At 40.3% G+C, this 21,839-nt stretch overlaps 1 protein-coding gene across 6 annotated transcripts in view; it reads left to right on the forward strand.

Moving 5' to 3' along the window:
* Window positions 1-21,839, forward strand: part of GABRG3 (gamma-aminobutyric acid type A receptor subunit gamma3) — a 1,125,049-nt gene that overhangs the window by 387,377 nt on the left and 715,833 nt on the right. For 2 of the 6 annotated variants that reach the window (XM_077296883.1, XM_077296882.1), the window contains exon 4: window positions 5,268-5,392. The exons of the other annotated variants lie outside the window; for them this stretch is intronic. The gene's annotated coding sequence lies outside the window, so the exon portion shown is untranslated. The remainder of the gene's footprint in view (window positions 1-5,267; window positions 5,393-21,839) is intronic. 6 annotated transcript variants of the gene reach the window in all.

Here is a 21,839-nt window from a genome sequence, read left to right on the forward strand (position 1 = left end):
TAAAAACCAAACAACTCAAAATATTCAAAAATAAATTTCTGACATTTAAATAAATATATATCAGTAATCAATAGTGACTCTTCATTCCAATAACAGTCATAAGCCTTCAATTGATGAAGTATTTCAGTTTTTTAATCTGTTGACAATCTCCTTTTTAGACAACACAAACCACAGCCTCCCAGACAGTGGTCAGAGAAGTGGACAGTTTTCCCTCACTGTAAATCTACTATTTAAGAAGAACCCAGAAGTTGTCAATAAGGTTTAGGTCAAATGACGATGGAGGCCAAGTCATTATTATTTGATCTTTAAGGCCTTTCCAGCTAGCCAAGCAGTAGAGCACTTCGATGCATACAATGGAGCATTGTCCCATATTAAAATCATGTTTTTCTTGAGAGGTGAAGACTTTTTCTCGTACCACTGCTTGAAGAAAGTGTCTACTAAAAACTACCACTAGGTTTGGGAGTTGATGCCAACTTAAACCCAAAATGGTACTACTAGCTAATCTTTAATAATACCTGACTCCTAGCACTCAGGTATAATTGCAGAAGAACATGACTAAAATCATGGGTGGGAGTGGGTACCCATCACTTCAGTCTTTCCCCTAGCGAATATGTTCACAATTACTTAACAGTCAGAAATGTAACCCCTTACTGCCATTCGATAGGATAGTACTTCCAATGGCAGTACCCCCACTTTGATGTGAGCTCTGGCGGTGAGCCCACATCAAAGCTGGGACATGTCAGCTGTTTTGAACAGCTGACATGTGCCCGCAATAGGCACGGGTGGAATCGCAAACCACCCGTGCCTATTAACTAGTTAAATGCTGCTGTCAAACTCTGAGAGCGGCATTTAACGCGTGCTTCTGGCCATGGGGTCGGAAATACGCGCACCGCTGACCCCCGTCACGTGATCAGGGGTCATCGGTTCATTGGCATAACAGCCAGAGGTTTCTTTGAAACCTCTATCTTTGTTGATGCCGGATTGCTATGAGCGCCACCCTGTGGTCGGCTCTTATAGCAATGCAGTAATTCTGCTACATAGAAGCGATCTGAGCATCACCTATATGTATCAGAGCCGATCAAATTGTGGCAGCTTATAGCAACCCATGGAGGCTATTGAAGCATGCCAAAACTTAAAGAAAAATAGTTTTAAAAATATAAAAAAATAAAAAAAATAAAGTTTAAATCACCCCCCTTTCGACCCATTCAAAATAAAACAATAAAAAAAATCAAGCACACACATATATGGCATTGCCGCATTCAGAATCACCCAATCTATCAATAAAAAAGGATTAACCTGATCGCTAAATGGCATAGCAAGAAAAAAATTGAAATGCCAGAATTACATTTTTTGGTCGCCGCGACATTGCACTAAGGTGCAATAACGGGCGATCAAAAGAACGTATCTGTACAAAAGTGGTAGCAGTAAAAATGTCAACTCGGCGCGCAAAAAAATAAGCCCTCACCCAACCCGAGATCACAAAAATTGTAGACAGTATGGGTATTGGAAAATGGTGCCATGGCAGCATCCAATAAAGGAAAACCACCTATGCCAAAACTCACTGCATTGAGAAACACATGATGGTGTCTCCGCGGTGTTGGATGTTTTGATCTCCCCGAGGTCATTCACCCTCATGTTTATAGTCTTTTCACTAGGCACTGCTCCTAATAGCCAGTTTCCTACTCCACACTGATGAGGGTCAAATGCCCCAAAACAGCTGTCTGTGGATGGATACCATGTTTTGGCATAGGTGGTTTTCCTTTATTGGATGCTGCCCTTCCCGTGGTTGTTCCTTCCTGGTGAAAGACCTGGCTTTTCATTGCTTGCGTTGAGAAACACGTGATGGTGTCTCCGTGGCTTTTCTACATGCATTTGCATATTTCCCTTAAGGGATGGGGGCAGTGTTCTGGATCACTGCGTTGAGAAACACGTGATGGTGTCTCCGTGGTGTTGGATGTTTTGATCTCCCCAAGGTCATTCACCCTCATGTTAATAGCTAAGAAAAGAAAGCCATGGTACGTATGACACAGATTTTTTGTCTTCCATTCATGAGGATATGTGGGGCATACATTGGACGGATGATGTGTAAAACAGACAGTAATGTCCTTCTGGGATTTTCCAAGTAGGGTTAAACTATGCTATGAGGTTATTGAAAATACAAAGTATATGCCATACTGCAACAGTTAATTGTGGTTGGGGATCTTAAAAAAATAATTAAATAAAAGCTGAAAATCAAGAGTTTAATCTACACATAGTTATTTGGAAAGTAATTAAATACCAAGAAAAGATATTACAAGAACAAGAAAAGATAGCTGATCATCATAAAACTACTCTGTATGCTTCTGCTGCTCACTAGATATGGACATTTTGTAAAGCTAGTACTCCAACAATGATTATTGTGATTTCAGCAAACTTTACATAAGTAAACTGTACAAAATAATGGAAGAAACTTTGTAATGCGCCTTATCAAAAATGTTGTTTCTTTCTCCACTTAAAGACCACTGCTCTTCCTTCTCACTGCCTCCTATACTCATCATATACTCTGTAAAACAATGTAATGCAAGCTCAAGTAGGTGTCAAATTCCCACTACCAAAAGAATCTGAAAGAGGAACAGAATAAAAAGCATAGTGGAGGAATCAGATGCACTTTCAGACACTGCTTTTTTGTAGGTGTTTTATCTCACCCTAAAGCTGCTCACTGCTACAGTACTGTTATATTAAGTTATCTTTGCTGCTACTTCTGAACATGGGTTACAAAGATATTGAAGTGTAGTCAATCCTCATGTATATGTACACTGTGTATGGAGAACATCACAATTACTACTTTAGTCTCCACCCACTATCTTAAGCTGCTTTCACACTAGCATCGGTACGGGGCCATTGCGCTGCGTTGGCCCGACGTACCGATGCATACTGTGAAAAAAATGCCCGACGTGGGCAGCAGAAGCAGTCTTAGGATGCTTCCGCTGCCCCATTGCAAGGTCCGGGGTGGAGGGGCGGAGTTTCGGCCATGCATGCGCGGTCGAAAATGGCGGTCTTGACGCACAAAAAAACGTTACATGTAACTTTCTTTGTGGCGGCGGTCCACCAAAACACGACGCAACCGTTGCACGACGGTTGCGATGTGTGGCACTGCGTTGCAATGCGTCGCTAATAAAAGTCTATGGAGAAAAAACGCATCCTGCGGGCAACTTTGCAGGATGCGTTTTTTTCTCCCCAAAGACGCATTGCAACGTGCAGTGCCCAACGCTAGTGTGAAAGTAGCCTTAGGGACAACTGAAAATTAACGATAAAGCCTGCACATGGGAAAAATGCAGAATACGCATCATATAATATTCTTAATTAATGATGTACATGAGTAGTTAATAGAAAAGGTTTCTAAAACTCATAATAAAATGATGATGGACTTTTAACCCCTTCATGACCGGAGGTTTTTTCGTTTTTGCTTTATGCTCCTCTTCTTCCCCGAGCCATAACATTTTTGTAATTTTGGCCATGTAATGGCTTGTTTTTGAAGACAAGTTGCACTTTTGAAAGACGCCATAGGTTATAGCATATCATGCACTGGAAAACAGTAAAAGAATTCCAAGTACTGTGAAATTGCAAAAAAAAGTGCAATTCCACAGTTGTTTTCTTTTTTTTTTTACCATGTTCAGTAAATGCTAAAACTGACTGGCAATTATGATTCTCAAGGTCATTACGAGTTTATAGACACCAAATATGTCTAGTTTCTTTTTTATTTAAGTGGTGAAAAAAATGCAAACTTTGGGTAAAAAAAATGGTGCCATTTTCCAAGACCAGTAGCATCTCCATTTTTCATGATTTAGGGCTGGATAAGGGCTTTTATTTTTGCACACCAATCTAATATTGTTATTGATACCATTTTGGTGTAGATATGATCTTTTGATCGTCCGTTATTGCATTTTATTGCAATGTAGCGGAGTCCAAAAATATGTAATTCTGGCATTTTTATTTTTCTCTCGTTACGCCGTTTAGCGATCATGTCAATTATTTTTTATATTGATAGATTGGGCAATACTGAATGCGGCGATACAAAATATGTGTATGTTTGATTTTTTTATTGCTTTATTTTGAGTGGGGCCAAAGGGGGATAATTTGAACTTTTATTTATTTTTTATATTTTTAAAAACTTTTTTGACTGTTTGCATGCTTCAATAGCCTCCATGTGAGACTATAAGCTGCAGTATTTTGATTGGCTCTGTTACATACAAGCCATGATCAGATTGCCTGTATGTAGCAAAAATGCTCACTTGCTATGCTTGCCTGGTGGTCGGCGCTCATAGCAATCTGGCTATTACAACCATAGAGGTCTGCTTTCATGACAACCCATCGGTGACCAGCAATCACGTGACGGGTCACCGATAGGTGGGATTTCCACTGCGCTTCTGGAAAGCGCAAGTTAAAAGCCGCTGTCAGAGATTGTTAACTAGTTAACAACTGTGGGTGGCTCGCAATTCCACCCACGGCTGTTGGAGGAACATGTCAGCTGTTAAAAAGCTTACATGTGCTGGGAAAGATGTGGGCTCAGTGCCAGAGGGATTCCAATGTGGGTGTACTATTACACTCAACATCAGAAAGGGGTTAAAGGTCCTTCCATATAAGTCCATGGAGAAAAAATATTTCAGATTTCAGGTTGGCTACAATGCCTAAATTTGTTATATATGTATATAGAGAAATAAATATTGAATTGGAAATACTAACATTTACTAATACAAAGCATGTTTTGTGTGTTTCTCCAACTATTGATCTTATATCCATAGGTGTAAACATTGCATTGTTCTTTCTGAGGGATTGTCATGGTAGCATTAGCAGACTACAGTAACTTTATCAGAATGCACTGTGATGTGTCCATCACTCATTCAAACATTGTAAACATTGTAATGAGTAGATTTCATATAAAATAATACCTACGCCCTTCTTAGTTGACTCTACCATGACAAGCCGAGAGCAAATACAATATACTGTACCTCTGAAGCACTAAGGTCAGAAGAACAGAACAGCATTAGAACAGAATACTGTTTTAGTATATCTTTCTAAATTTTGCACATATGCACTTGTATTTGTGATATAATATCTGATGTAAAGAATGCTGCAGTAAATATCTTATCATAAATATGCTTCTGGAACCGTTTTGGTTATATTTATGAATTTGTTTAATACTCTGAGGAGTTAGTAGATTTATATGGTGTGGTCAGCATTAGGGTCTAAAGTTGCATAGTTGGAAAACTTTGCTCTTTGTTTTGCAGGGCTCCTGGTGGATGAGGTGCCCACCAGGATCGGAAGGAGTTCGGTGGTTCTCTGTCTTTGTTGTTGGGAGAGTTGTCTTTGTTCTGCACTTCAGTATACCAGGCTTTCAGGAGTGGCTCAGCAGGTAGGCTGCAAGTTTTGCCATGCAAATCTTTAAGAGTGTGTTTTCTATTGGAAAATTGATGAAGGTTGTCTTTACTAGAGCTGACTTGATAGCATGGGTAGAATGACTTTTTTATTACGACTTGTACGTTGAGGTTTTGTGCATAGGAAGAAGAGTGCCTATTATTAGATTTGTGCTGCATCCAGAATAAAAATAAATTGACATTTGATTTTTAACCCCTTAGTGACAACCAATTTAGACCTTAATGACAAAGCCAAATTTTACAATTCTGACCAGTGTCACTTTATGTGGTTATAACTCTGGAATTCTTCAACGGATCACAAGGATTCTGAGACTATTTTTTCATAACATATTGTGCTTCATGATTGTGCTAATATTTATTTGACATGATTTGCGTTTATTTATGAAAAAATAGAGATTTGACAAATATTTAGAAAATATAGCAATTTTTAAACTTTAAACTTTTAATTTTTGTGTCCTTAAATCAGAGAAACGTGAAAATAGTGCACAAAATAGTTCATAAATAGCATTTCCCACATGTATAATTTACATGAGCACAATTTTAGAAACATAATTTTTTTGTTAGGATGTTAGAAGGGTAAGGGTTAAATTTTTCCAACAAAATTTACAAAAAAAATTTGAAGTGACTTTGGGGGCTTATATGACAGAATGTACCCTAAAGTGACACCATTCTAAAAACTACAACGCTCCAGTTGTTCAAAAGCACATTCAAGACGTTTATTAACCCTTCAGTTGTTTCACCAGAACTGAAGCAATATGGAAGGAAAAAATGAAAATTTAACTTTTTTCACAAAAATATTAATTTCCACCCAAACTTTTTTATTTTAGCAATAGTAGCATTAGAAAATAGACTACAAAATTTGTTATGCAATTTTCCATGAATGCGCCAATACACCTCAAGTAGGGAAAATCCACTGTTGGGGCGCACCACAGGACTTGGAAGGGAAGGAGCACCGTTTGACTTTTTGAATGCAAAATTGTCTGGAATCAAAAGTGGACACCCTGTTGCATTTGGATAGCCCATTATGTGCCTTAACAGTGGAATCCCCCACAAGTGACACAATTTTTGAAACTACACCCCTCAAGGATTTTTTCCATGAGTACAGTGAGCATTTTGAACCCACAGGTATGACACAGAATTTGATAACATTAGGTAATCTTATTGATTATGACGTCATTAGTGTTGAGCACAAGTACTCACTATTCCAGTTTGCATTGGGTGTTCGGGTACGCACCGAATATCACGGGAGCTTGATTGACATTGCTCGAATCTATGCCCCGCATGTTTTGCGGCTGTTAGAAAAAAACATGCGATACTCCGTGCATACCCAAGCATCCGATGTAGGGTTGAGCGAAACGGGTCGGCCATTTTCAGAAGTCGCCGACTTTTGGCAAAGTTGGGTTTCATGAAAACCGACCCGACCCCTGTGTGGGGTCAGCCATGAGGTCGGCGATCTTCTGAATCTGGTCTAATAGGAATATACTCACCCTCAGATGCGCCCTGTTTCTTTCTGGCAGCCTTCCTTCCTAAGAATGAGCGCGTGAAGGACCTTAGATGACGTCGCGGCTTGTCCATGTGACCGCTCGCGACCAATCACAAGCCGCGATGTCACCGCAGGTCATTCACGCGCTCATTCTTAGGAAGGAAGCCTGCCGATTAGTACCAGGGCGCGTCCGAGGGTGAGTATATCAATATTTTTTATTTTGATTCTTTATTTTACACATTAATATGGATCCCAGGGCCTGAAGGAGAGTTTCCTCTCCTTCAGACCCTGGGAACCATAGTATCCCATTGCACTGCATTGGGTTTCGTGTTTCGGTCGACCCCGACCCCGACTTTTTTATAGGATCGGCCGATTTCACTCGACCCGACTTTTGAGAAAGTCTGGTTTCGTGAAACCCGACCCGATCCTATAAAAATAAAAGTCGCTCAACCCTAATCCGATGCAAACTCGTAATCTTTTTTTACTTTTAAAAACACCCAATTCTAACTCCAACCCTAACACAACCCTAACCCTAACAGAACCCTAACCCCCAATGATAACACTAACATAATCACAGCCCTAGCCCCAATCCTAACTCCAACTCCAACCCTAACTGCAAAGAATGGAAAAAATATAAAAATATTTTATAATTTTTATTTAATTACGGGGTGACAAAGGGGAATTTGATTTGCTACTTTTTTATTTTGATCACTGTGACATGGTCTATCGCAGTGATCAAAAGGAACCAATAGGAAAAAGACGCATGCGTCCTCCATTTTTTTCTAGGAAAATGATGAGGAGGGCCGGGAGACAGATCAGGAAAGCTCGGGAATGGTGAAGATATTGGGGTCTCAGGGGACCCCATTTCTCAATTTTTTGATATGTTAGATCATATCAGAGGATAGAGAAATTAATTGTAAATTGGACCTTTTTGTGATCACCATTTCTCTGTGAATAATGGCAATCACGTGACAGAGGACTGTAAAAACCAGTTGCAATCATGTTCTCTGGGGTCTCAGCTACCCCCACTAGCTGAGAACCTGGAGAGTTTTGAACGCTGTGGGGCTCTGTACCCTTATTTCTCAGTGCTGTTAAAAAGCGATGCTGAGAAATATGCACCCTTAACTGCCACCTTTAAAAGGAGTATCGGTGGTCGTTAAGGGGTTAATATTTCCAACATTTTGCTACATTTTTTGTCAATGCAGTAAAACTCCCAATTTATTAGTTTGTTTTGTTGATTGTTAGCTGGTGTGCAGCTTAAGTGTTATGCAATATTAAAGCGCTGTATCGTTACAGTCTAATAGCTGTCACATCCTTTACTGGCCAGTCAATGCTCTTCTCGCGAGTTCCACCTGTCCATCAGTGCTCAATATTTACAAACTTCAATACTAGTGCAAATCAATGGGCTCAGTGATTGGCGGCACCTGTCACGTGTGCTGCAAACATGAGTTCATCGCTGCAGCTTGTCAGTAAAAATCAGCATGAGCGACAGAGTTGCATTACTGGTTTATGGAAAGTTGAGTAATGCTGAGTTTATTATTTATATTATGAGCTAGTTGACAGGCATTTATAGCTATAAAAGCCACATTAACCTGTACTGAAACTACAAACCACTTATTATCATGCTGTGGGAAAGCCTAGCAGGCTATATTAAAGATAAATTACCAGGTTGAGACCTTACATTTACCTTGGATGAACACATTTCTTCGGTTAAAACACTGTCATGAAACCGAGACAGAAAGGCTTTAGAAGTCAGATCATTTCCACTAGGTGCTAAGACAAGAACAAAGGATTTATAGACAATTGCAAAGATGGTAGAAAGCCTGAGACTTTTTGATGTTGAGAGTAAATGCAGCCATAATAACTATCTATACCTGTACTCCAGTGACATGGCTTACTATTAAATTTGCCCTGTGAAGGTATTAAATTCTCATGCCTAGGGTATGAGAAAAGGAAAATCTAGGTAATATTTCCTCTCCATCACAAGATTTCTATTTCTGTTAACATGTCTTGCCAGAGAACTCACATCACAGTGCTAGGTTTTCTAGGTTAAGTTTAAATTTCTTAGAGAAATACTTAGTTTCCCTTCTAGTGATGAGCGAGCGTTCTCGGAAGTCTGGTTAACCAAGTGTGATCTGTGTTGTCCAAGTATCTCTGCCGTTTTCAAGTAATATGCCTAACAAACAGACACATATGTTGCTGCTGTCTAACAGCCGCAAATCATGCAGCCGTGGGGACTCCAACATATTACTCGAGCACACCCTAGATACTCAGATAACATCCAACCATACTTGGATAACACGAGATCCGAGCACGCTCACTCATTACTATTCCCTTCATCTGTTTCCCAGATGTGGAGATGTCACGCCTGAAATTATCTGTGAGTCTTCTTCAGTCAGGACTTCCAAAAATATTCATTAATCATAGAAAATAAACCTAGAATAGAATTCATATATGAATAGAAAATTCATCATGAACTAGAGCTGTGGACAGATGACAAGTGAGGGAGATCATTGTCATCCTCACAATCTGTCTGTTGTCCATCCATCTTCTTCTTGTATAGCTAATCTGAGTTTGTTCATCTTACTAGAGTCATGTTTCAGCTACACTGATTCTTTAACCCCTTAGTGACAAAGCCAATTTTGTGCTTAATGACCAAGCCAATTTTTATAATTCTGACCACTGTCAATTTATGTGGTTATACAGTGGGGCAAAAAAGTATTTAGTCAGTCAGCAATAGTGCAAGTTCCACCACTTAAAAAGATGAGAGGCGTCTGTAATTTACATCATAGGTAGACCTCAACTATGGGAGACAAACTGAGAAAAAAAAATCCTGAAAATCACATTGTCTGTTTTTTTAACATTTGATTTGCATATTATGGTGGAAAATAAGTATTTGGTCAGAAACAAAATTTCATCTCAATACTTTGTAATATATCCTTTGTTGGCAATGACAGAGGTCAAACGTTTTCTGTAAGTCTTCACAAGGTTGCCACACACTGTTGTTGGTATGTTGGCCCATTCCTCCATGCAGATCTCCTCTAGAGCAGAGATGTTTTTGGCTTTTCGCTTGGCAACACGGACTTTCAACTCCCTCCAAAGGTTTTCTATAGGGTTGAGATCTGGAGACTGGCTAGGCCACTCCAGGACCTTGAAATGCTTCTTACGAAGCCACTCCTTCGTTGCCCTGGCGGTGTGCTTTGGATCATTGTCATGTTGAAAGACCCAGCCACGTTTCATCTTCAATGCCCTTGCTGATGGAAGGAGGTTTGCACTCAAAATCTCACGATACATGGCCCCATTCATTCTTTCATGTACCCGGATCAGTCGTCTTGGCCCCTTTGCAGAGAAACAGCCCCAAAGCATGATGTTTCCACCACCATGCTTTACAGTAGGTATGGTGTTTGATGGATGCAACTCAGTATTCTTTTTCCTCCAAACACGACAAGTTGTCTTTCTACCAAACAGTTCCAGATTGGTTTCATCAGACCATAGGACATTCTCCCAAAACTCCTCTGGATCATCCAAATGCTCTCTAGCAAACTTCAGACGGGCCCGGACATGTATTGGCTTAAGCAGTGGGACACGTCTGGCACTGCAGGATCTGAGTCCATGGTGGCGTAGTGTGTTACTTATGGTAGGCCTTGTTACATTGGTCCCAGCTCTCTGCAGTTCATTCACTAGGTCCCCCCCGCGTGGTTCTGGGATTTTTGCTCACCGTTCTTGTGATCATTCTGACCCCACGGGGTGGGATTTTGCGTGGAGCCCCAGATCGAGGGAGATTATCAGTGTTCTTGTATGTCTTCCATTTTCTAATTATTGCTCCCACTGTTGATTTCTTCACTCCAAGCTGGTTGGCTATTGCAGATTCAGTCTTCCCAGCCTGGTGCAGGGCTACAATTTTGTTTCTGGTGTCCTTTGACAGCTCTTTGGTCTTCACCATAGTGGAGTTTGGAGTCAGACTGTTTGAGGGTGTGCACAGGTGTCTTTTTATACTGATAACAAGTTTAAACAGGTGCCATTACTACAGGTAATGAGTGGAGGAAAGAGGAGACTCTTAAAGAAGAAGTTACAGGTCTGTGAGAGCCAGAAATCTTGATTGTTTGTTTCTGACCAAATACTTATTTTCCACCATAATATGCAAATAAAATGTTAAAAAAACAGACAATGTGATTTTCTGGATTTTTTTTTCTCAGTTTGTCTCCCATAGTTGAGGTCTACCTATGATGTAAATTACAGACGCCTCTCATCTTTTTAAGTGGTGGAACTTGCACTATTGCTGACTGACTAAATACTTTTTTGCCCCACTGTAACTCTGGAACGCTTCAACTGATCCCACTGATTCTGAGGTTGATTTTTTTGAGACATATTGTCCTTTATGTTAGTGGTAAAAGTTCTTTGATATGACTTGCATTTATTTATGGAAACATGGGGAAAATTTTGAAAACTTTGCAATTTAAAAATTTTGAGTTTTTATGCCCTTAAATCAGAGAGTGGTGTCTCACAAAATACTTAATAACAATTCCCACATGTCAACTTTACATCAGCACAATTTTGAAAACATCATTTTTTTTGTTAGGACATTAAAAGGGTTAAAAGTTGATCAGCAATTTCTCATTTTTCCAACAAATTTACAAAACCATTTTTTTAGGGACCACCTCACATTTGAAGTGACTTTGGGAGGTCAATATAACAGAAAATAACCAAAAGTTACACCATTCTAAAAAATGCACCCCTCAAGTTGTACAAAACCACATTCAATAAGTTTATTAGCCCTTCAGGTGCTTCGCGAGAATTAAAGCAATGTGGAAGGAAAAAATGAACATTTTACTTTTTTCACAAAAAAAATTACTTTGGAGCCAATTTTTTTTATTTTCACAAGGGTATCAGGAGAAAATGGACAGCAAAGTTTGTTGTGCAATTTCTCCTGAGTATGCCGATACCCCATATGTGAGGAAAAGCCACTGTTTGGGTGCATGGCAGGGCTCCGAAGGGAGGGAGCACCATTTGACTTTTTGAACGCAAAATTTGCTGGAATGGTGGCGTCTTGTCACATTTGTAGACCACCTGATGTACATAAACAGTGGAAACTCCCCAATTCTAACTCCAACCATAACCCCAACACACCTTAACACTAATCCCAACACTAACCATTACCCTAACCACAACCCTAGCCCCAACACACTTCTAACCCTAATCCCAACATTAACCATAACCTTAACCACAAACCTAACCCAACACACCACTAACTCTAATCCCAACCATAACCCTATCCACAAAACTAACCCTAACACACCTCTAACCCTAATCCGAACCATAACCATAACCCTAACCCCAAACCTAACCCTAACCCACACCTAACCCAAATCCCAACCCTAACTGTAATCTCAATCCTAACCATCACCCAAGCCTTATCACTAACTTTAGCCAAACTCACTTTAGCCCAACCGTAACCCTAACTTTAGCCTAACTCACTTTAGCTCAACTCACTTTATCCCGACTCTAACCCTAATGGAAAAATGGAAATAAATACTTTTTTTATTTTATAATTTTTAGCTAACTAAGGGGGTGATGAAGGAGGTTTGATTTACTTTTTGATTTATTTATTTTTTTAAATTTTGATCACTGTGATAGTCTATCATAGTGATCAAAATGAACCAATCGGAAAAATTTCTTATTGTTGCCAAGTGCCAGCTGGCAGATCTCGGCGGGCGCACTGCATATGAGCCTGCCATTTTCTCCCAGAAGAAGACACCAGTGGCCTGGGTGGCTTCATGGGATCATGCAGGGACATCAGAGGTATCGGAAGGGTGATCGGGGGACCCTATTTCTCTTTTCTCTGAAGTGCGATCACATCAGAGGAGAGAGAAATTAAATGGAAAATCAGACTTTTGTTTTGCAGTCGCCATTATACCATTAATAACGGCGATTGCAACATTGGGATTGGTAAAACCCAACCCAAATCATGTTCTCTGGGATCTCAGCTACCCCCCCCGGAGAAATTCCGACTCTGGGGGTGCTATATACTTTTTCCACAGTGCCGTTAAGCTGTGGTTTAAGTACCCTTAACTGCCGCCGTTAAAAAGCATATTGGCGGTTGTTAAGGGATTAAACAAAATGATTATTGTTTTGCCTCCTGATATGCTCTGTGACTGTGCTATTTACTTGCTTCCAGGTGCTCACTCTCCCCCCTCCACGTGTGCCAAATATGGTAAAAAATAAATATAATCTATCTCTGATCACTAAACTGTTTGACATGTGGCAGAGGTTTAAAATCTTCACAGGTTAGTTCTTTCAATAATTTCTAATTTTTTTGCTTTTGTGAGAGGAATACATAGATTACTGCTTTCAATACCTGAAATGGGAACTTTGACTATTTACCTTCTGATCTCTGTAAAGCCCCAACTATCTGCTAGGAATTTGTTTACAACCCAATCTGTAATTTTTCATGTATTTGAATGATCGACCACATTCTGATGTTTTTTTCTTATTTGAACATTCATTGTGTTTGTGTTCATATCTGCAAAATTCTGCAGTGTCTAATAAAGAATAATCTTTATGCCTCTCTGTAGAAATGTATTTTCTTTTCATTAACTTTTTTTTATTTATGTATTGGAAGATATAACTGTGCACAAGCACGACAAGAAAAAAAAATCCCATTTGGGAAACTCAGCAATATATCAAATACTGAGACAGTGGAGAGGTGTAAAACAATAAAACAAACTTGCAAAAGCATAGTACAACTGTGCACAAACATCACAGATATACAAAGGTAAAGGGATGAAAATGAAGATATTTATTCTTGAAAATGGATGTACAGGATGTACAGTAACTGTACATTCAGAGTACATATAATTTTGTAATAAAATGTACAATTACCTTTGATATATGGCACAAGCTCTGGACTTATGCCTGTTCCCTCAACAGCAGAAGCCAGCTGTTATACATAGTCAGGCTTCTGTTGCATGTGATCAGACTGATCATGGCTCCAATCTCAGCACCTAAAACTCTCAGTAGTCAAGTAGCAGCAAGTGAGATGTTTAACAAAGTGAAATTATCCCTAGCAGCCTATAGTGAGAGTTTATGATTCCAAAAAGCTCTTTTAAGAGCTACTGAGGCTGAAGATTAGGTGGAGATAGCATAGGGCCTAGGGAGAGATTTATTACAAGGGAGAGTGAAATGTAGGCACCTGGCTGTTAACATCATTGCAAGTACATGCTGGAGATCTCTGCTAGTTTGCATTGTGTTGTATAGTTTAGGAATAGTGATGAGCAAATATACTCGTTACTCAATATTTCCCGAGCACGCTCGGGTGTCCTCCGAGTATTTTTTAGTGCTTGGAGTTTTCGTTTTTAGCTCTGCAGCTGAATGATTTACATTTGTTAGCCAGCATAAGTACATGTGGGGATTCCCTAGCAACCAGGCAAACCCCACATGTACTTATGCTGGCTAACAGATGTAAATCATTCAGCTGAGGCAATGAAAACTAAATCTCCGAGCACTAAAAAATACTCAGATATATAATAATGTCAAATAACGAGTATATTCGCTCATCGCTATTTAGGAACAGACTGTGGGATTAGGGAGAGATAGGCAGGGTTTCATCTACTACCATAATATACAAAGCAGCTCTTTTTAGAGCCAAATAATATTATCAGCATATACTACACCAATTTTTTATGGAGCTACATAATATTCCTAAGTACCACCATATAGTTTTTTTTTTTTAAGGCTAAATTATGTTCGGCAGTGTCAAAGCCTGCAGAGATACACCAACGTCACAATTTACCAGTGGTAATAATTTTCCTTAATCTGATGTTGGCATATATCATAAAGGTTATATAAAAAATTCTATTGGTTAAATAAATAGCGTATATTTATCTAGCAGTTGTGCGACTGGCACAAATTCTGCAGATATACGCAAACGTAATAATTTATCATTGACAATAATTTTCCTTAATCTGCTGTCGATATGTGTTGTAAAGGTGATATAAAAATACTAATTTTCCATTGGATAAATAAATAACGTATATTTATCTAGCAGTTGTGCAACTTCTGCAATGGCTGCAGAGATACGCAAACATCACGAATTACCAGTGCCAATAATTTTCCTGAGTCTGCTGTTGGCGTATGTCATAAAGGTGATTATAAAAAAAAATATTTTTGTTAAATAAATAGAGTATATTTAACCAGCAGTTGTGCGACTGGTGCAAAGCATGCAGAGATAAGCAAACATTACTATTTACCAATAATTTTCCTGAGTCTGCTGCTGGAGTGTGTCATAAAGGCGATATAAAAAATGAATTCTTTAATCTTTGTATTCTGCCACACATAGCACAGTTAATGTCCAGATGCCTTTCCCAAGACCCTTGCATGAAATACATTTTGTCAACCATGAAATACTTGCTGTACCATTATCTTGACCCACGGTACCAGGAGAAATTTCCTTCTCTCATGTCAAAGGCGGATATGCCATTTTCAGTGCATGCATGCCAGAGGGCCATTGTGGAAGACTTGCTGAAAAGAATACCCTCAGACAACGCTGCTGGCATAGGTACCAGCTCTTTTCACCCACAAGGATTGCAGGAGAAGGACACGCACACCAGGTGTATCTAAGGGGGTTGTTCACCAACTATGCTATTTTCATGAAACCGTCATATCAGCAAGGTTTATGTGTGTAACTATGACGAGGAGTTGACCAAGATGGTGGAGTACTTAAGTTACCATACCAGAGTTCTTCCTAATTCTTCAGTGCCCTTTAGCTATTGGCTGTCGAAGCCGCACACTTGACCAGACCTTTCCTTGCATGATGATTTTTTCTTTTACTGCTGCAATCACAGTGGATAGACACACACACCTGTCAATGGAAAATGCAGACAGGCTGACTCTTCTAAAATTGAACAAGGGCTGGATTTCCTCTGACATTGTAAACCCTACGGATGACAGCAATCTAATGTAAATGCAGCCCAAATGTTCTTTTTTGGAAGTTGTCTTAAGATCCATGCTTTACCATCCAAGCCCATTTTGTTCAGCAAATCACATCCTACTCCTCCTGCTTCAGCAACAAGAACTTACTGGTCATATATGTATAACCCAAGTAGGTAATGATTTAAAATTTTTGGAAACCTTTGTACATTGTGCAAAGGTGTATCTTGTACTCCCTATCTCTACCTATTGTAATAACTGCAAAATGTATTGTGAGGTCCCCATCATGGTCTCTTTCAGCGTGTATGACACAGACCCTTGGGTAATATTTGGACAACTTTGCACATTGTGCAATGGTGAAACTTGTACTCCTTATCTCTACCTATTGTAATAACTGCAAAATGTATTGTGATGTCCCCATCATGGCCTCTTTCAGTGTGTATGATACAGACCTTTTGGGTAATTTTTGGATAATTTTGTACATTGTGCAATGGTGAAACTTGTATTCCCAATCTCTACATATTCTATTATTACAATTTTTTTTATTGTGGTGCCCTTCTCACGGTCTCTTTAAGCGTGAGTCTAGGAACCTGATGTTAATTTTTGGGTCTGCACTTGGACATTGTGGAACAGCAATGCATTAATATGCTCCACACACGTCTTCAGGTTTCAGCCTTACACAAAATAATAATATGAGTAATGTAATGAAAAATGCTCTATATATATACTGTTAATTTGAAATTCTTACCAACACATCCCTTTATAAAGGGAGATTCTACATATTACCTCTGTTAGCATACACCATATACTGTTGACATACGGAGAACTGCAGAAGGTGGGCAAAATGCCTGGGTACAAAATCAGTGTCTAATGGTGAATCCAATGCCCATGCCCCTGTGTTATCACCTTACCAATCTGCTGTACAGGAAGGAGGCGCTGATGCCTCTTGCCCACAACATGCAGTTGCACAGACACAGCAGTCAGTAACCACGTCCAGTTTGTTGTCCCAGTGCAGAGTTCAGTTGTCCCTTGTCAACATATATGTCTCTTCCCAAACTGTGAGAGAGGGCATACATATTCAATAGCACTTTACATTGTCCAGTGCTGGACAAAGTCCATTGCTGGCTTTTCCAAGCTCCTAAATGAGACTTGTGTCTCTTTATTAAACTGTTGTTTCCCTTCAATTTTCAAAATTGGGTCCAGCAAAAAATGGTGGTGGGGTAAGAGACTTGGTTAGGCTACGTTCACATTTGCGTTGTGCGCCGCAGCGTCGTCGCCGCAACAAAACGCATGCGTCGTGCGGCCCTATCTTTAACATTGGGGCCGCATGGCGCCGCATGTACATGCGTTGTCATGCGTTTTGGTGCGTCGTACGCCGCATGCGGCGTTAGGGCGCACCTGTCAGGGCGCGGCAAACGCAACATGTTGCATTTTTTTTGCGGCGCTGACTTTTAAAAAAACGCATGCGTCGTGTTTGCGTCGCTTTTGCGTCGTCGATGCGCCTTTTTTACCATTGATTTGTATTGACAACGCAGACGACGCAAGTACTTGCGTCGTGGTGCGTTGTACGACGCATGCGTTTTCCAATAAATATGCAAAACATTGTATAGATTTTGGGGGGCGCATGCGGCGCAAAACGCAGCGTTTTTTGTTCAAAACGCAACTGCGTTTTTGTTTGCGTTGTGCGTTGCGGCGCCGACGCTGCGGCGCACAACGCAAATGTGAACGTAGCCTTAATGTACTCCACAAACCTATTCAGGCCACAGTCTTACACATATTGGAGCATGGTCATTGGAACGCTAAGGCTTTTATATGAGCTCTGTAGCACTGCCTGTCACCTGAGTAATAGACTCCACAGACCTCGTCACTCTCTGGGACATATCCCGTAATTAATCCATTGTTGCTCAAAACCATGCAAAACATACATTCTGCCTGGTTTTGTAGTTTCCAGAAGAAGTGTGTAGGCTTGTGCAGATTGGTCAAGGGCACTCGTTTGTCTTTCCCTTGAGGAGGCTGCTTCCAAGTAAAATGAGGCTTGTACATGTTCCTGATATTGGTTTCAGGCCTGACAGACTAACCACAACATAGGCCCTCATTTGCATACACTGTATTCAGAATTTAATTCTAATGCTTTTGTTGTCTCATAGAATCCTATTTACTAACATTGAGCATACAGCTCCCTCAACTCCTGTATTATATTCACTTTACAGAGGCTTCAACCGCTATGACAGTGGCTCCATTGGGATCCAATGGATCCATCCAAAATGAACTGTTGAGCTCACAAAACTCAGGTTTCCGCATCATGACATGGCGGTGGACATGGTGGTGGTGGCAGGTGAAGCCAAAAATTCAAATGGACATGTTTTAGCTGGCATTGTAAAGAGATGGGGAATATTTATTCCACTCTCTAGCTAACAATTTGAAATGAGGGAGAGACCTCCCAAATATAGAAGTTAGAGCTCTCCCAAATGTATGATACAAGGCGACCTGAGGGATCTTCCCAAACTCAGGTTTCACAGCACATGCTGTCCCTCTGAAAATGTGAAGCGAGGGCTGTATAATCACATGGCGGTGGACGTGGTCGTGGTGGCCGAAGCCCAACATTTAAATGGGCATGTTTAGCTGGTATTGTAAAGTTGTGAGGAATATGTAGTCCACTGTTTAACTAAAGGTACCATCACATTAAGCGACGCTGCAGCGATATAGACAACGAGCCAATTGCTGCAGCATCGCTGTTTAGGTCGCTAGGAGACGTCAGACACCGGCAACAGCAGAACGATGCAGGAGCGATCCAGTGACGTACTTATTGTTCTTGCTGGTTGTTCGCTCCAGTTCGCTCCGTGAAGAAACATTGCAGGCATCGTTGCTTTTGCTGTCAAACACGACGATACATGCCGATCTGACGACCAAATAAAGTTCTGGACTTCTAGCTCTTACCAGCGATGTCACAGCGGGATCCAGATCGCTGCTGCGTGTCAAATACAAAGAGATCGCTATCCAGGACGCTGCAATGTAACCGATCGTTGTCGTTCTTGTTGGAAAGTTGTTTAGTGTGAAGGTACCTTAACAGTTTGGAATGAGGGAGAGACCTCCCAAATGTAGGAGTGAGAGCCCTCACAAATGTTAAAGGAAAAACTAAAGCCAAAACGCTCCATGTGAGCATATGCCAAAAGGGAGGTATATACATACAGTATTTTTATTTAGCATTATATACATGTAATTGTGGAGGAAAAAATGTTTTAGCATTCTTTCTTTTAAAAATTTTTTAAAAATTTAGGTTTGGTTTGATAGGTCTTCTTATAGATCCGTAAAACCAGAGCAATAGTCTGACAACATTATTCCCAGATGCCATATGTGAGTCAGAAAGGCATGCATTCATCTTCTCCATGCTGTCCCCATTTAGTTTTAGCACTTTCCCATCCATTTCAGCTTTTTTCTCAGGCCCCCAGACCTGTTTGTTGGGTCCGGTAGAAAAATATTCAGCTTTCCCAGTAACTTGCATTGCATTCGTTATTCCATAAGAATACACTATTAGAAATTATATTTGTCCATTTTCCTGAATCCAAATATTTCACTATTCGTTCATCACTAATGGTTAACACCAATTAAAAAAATGAAAAACTTACAAAAAAAATTGCTGTTTTTGTTAACCTTAGCTAAAAAAAGCAAAAAATCCAAAATTGATCAAAAAGTCATATCTACTGTATTCCAAAATTTTGTGTATAAATATTACAGCTCATTATACAAAAAAAACAAACAGTATGTCAGGTCTGTAAACAGAAAAATTAAAACATTAGGCCTCTTAAATTATAACAACCAAAGAAAAACATTTTGTTTCTAAAAGCACCAATCCAGGATTTTTTTTTTTCAAGCACTGGAGTGATGCTACTAATCTAAGTTTCCTTATTTTAGTATTATACTTACCAGCTGCTATCTTCAGAGGTTCTCGGAGTTGCTCTGGTCCCATACCACTGTCTTGTGACCGCAATTTCTGACTGACTGGAAGTCAAAAGTAATGGTCAGAAGCTGTCAATGTAAGTCTATGAGAGCCTTGTTCTAGCTGTCATAGACTTACATGGAGTCACCCAGCAAACACTGGCACAATCCAGCAGGTCACAACAATGTGAATTATGCTGCCTATAAACTTTGTAAGAAATAACATTTAAATACAATTACAGATTCAATGTACTTAGTTCATGCCTACTGTTGTGAATTTGGATTCTGGGCTCCCCCGGTGGCCGCTTGTGGAATTGGACTTGTCATCCTCTTTCCTGTTTCACCTGGTTCCATCAGTAGTGGGTGTCGCTATTTAAGCTCATTTCTCTGGTGGTTTCTTGCCGGTCAACAATGTTATCTGATGCCTCTCAGTGCTTGTTCCTGCTTCTAGACAACTTCTAGATAAGTTGGACTTTTGTCCATGTTTTGTTTTGCCTATTTGTTCCAGTTCACAGCTGAAGTTTTGTTACTGTGTCTGGAAAGCTCTCGTTGATCAGGGATTGCTACTCTGGCGTTATGAGTTAATGCCAGAGTTTAAGGTAATCTCTGGATGGTGTTTTGTTAGTGTTTTTCTGCTGACCATGAAAGTATACTATCTGTCTTCTGCTATCTAGTAAGCGGACCTCAAATTTGCTAAGACTATTTTCCTGCTGCGTTTGTTGTTTCATCTGAACTCACCGTCATTATATGTGGGGGCTACTGTCTTCTTTGGAATATTTCTCTAGAGGTGAGCCAGGTCTAATATTTCCCTCTGCTAGCTATTTAGGTCTTAGGCCAGAGCTGGGCATCTAGCGATAAATAGGAAATGCTACCTGGCTATTTCTAGTTGCGCGGCAGGCATAGTTCATGGTCAGTATAGTTCCATCTTCCGAGAGCTTGTCCCTCTATAGGCTTGCTATGATCTCTGCCTGCAGAGATCATGACAGTTTGACCGGCCAATAAAGTGTTAAAGACCCAGGTTGAGAAAGGAGAGTTATAAGAAGTCTGCTGGAATTTTTTTTTTTTTTTTCCTCCAGTCTGCCTTGCTGCAGTCTTTTTTCTCTCTCTCCTCCTAATCTCTGTATGCTCTGTGTGCACCTGACAATAATGGATCTCCAGAGTGTAACTGCGGGTTTGAATAATCTCATCACGAAAGTACAAAATTTACAAGATTTTGTGGTACATGCTCCGGTATCTGAGCCGAGAATTCCTTTGCCGGAGTTCTTCACAGGGAATAGAGCTAGCTTCCAGAATTTCCGAAATAATTGTAAGCTTTATTTGTCCCTGAAGTCTCGTTCAGCTGGAGACCCTGCTCAGCAGGTTAGGATTGTGATTTCCTTGCTCAGGGGTGACCCTCAAGATTGGGCCTTCTCATTGCCAGCAGGGGATCCTGCGTTACGCGATGTGGATGCGTTTTTTCTGGCCTTGGGCTTGCTTTATGAGGAACCTCATTTGGAACTTCAGGCAGAAAAAACTTTGATGGCACTATCTCAGGGGCAAGACGAAGCTGAAGTTTTCTGCCAAAAATTCCGTAAATGGTCTGTGCTTACTCAGTGGAATGAGTGCGCCTTGGCGGCAACTTTCAGAGAAGGTCTCTCTGATGCCGTTAAGGATGTTATGGTGGGGTTCCCTTTGCCTGCAGGTCTGAATGAGTCCATGACAATGGCTATTCAGATTGATAGGCGTCTGCGGGAGCGCAAACCGGTGCACCATCTGGCGGTGTCTATGGAAAAGACGCCAGAAAGTATGCAGTGTGATAGAATTCTGTCCAGGAGCGAGCGACAGAATTTTAGACGGAAGAATGGATTGTGTTTCTATTGTGGGGATTCTACTCATGTTATATCAGCATGCTCTAGGCGTACAAAGAAGCTTGATAAGTCTGTTTCCATTGGCACCATTCAGTCTAAGTTTATTTTGTCTGTAACCCTGATTTGTTCTTTGTCATCCATTGCCACGGACGCCTATGTTGACTCTGGCGCCGCTCTGAGTCTTATGGATTGGTCCTTTGCCAATCGTTGTGGTTTTGATTTAGAGCCTTTGGA

Source organism: Ranitomeya variabilis, chromosome 3 (genome assembly GCF_051348905.1).
Source record: "Ranitomeya variabilis isolate aRanVar5 chromosome 3, aRanVar5.hap1, whole genome shotgun sequence".
Classification (NCBI taxonomy): domain Eukaryota; kingdom Metazoa; phylum Chordata; class Amphibia; order Anura; family Dendrobatidae; genus Ranitomeya; species Ranitomeya variabilis.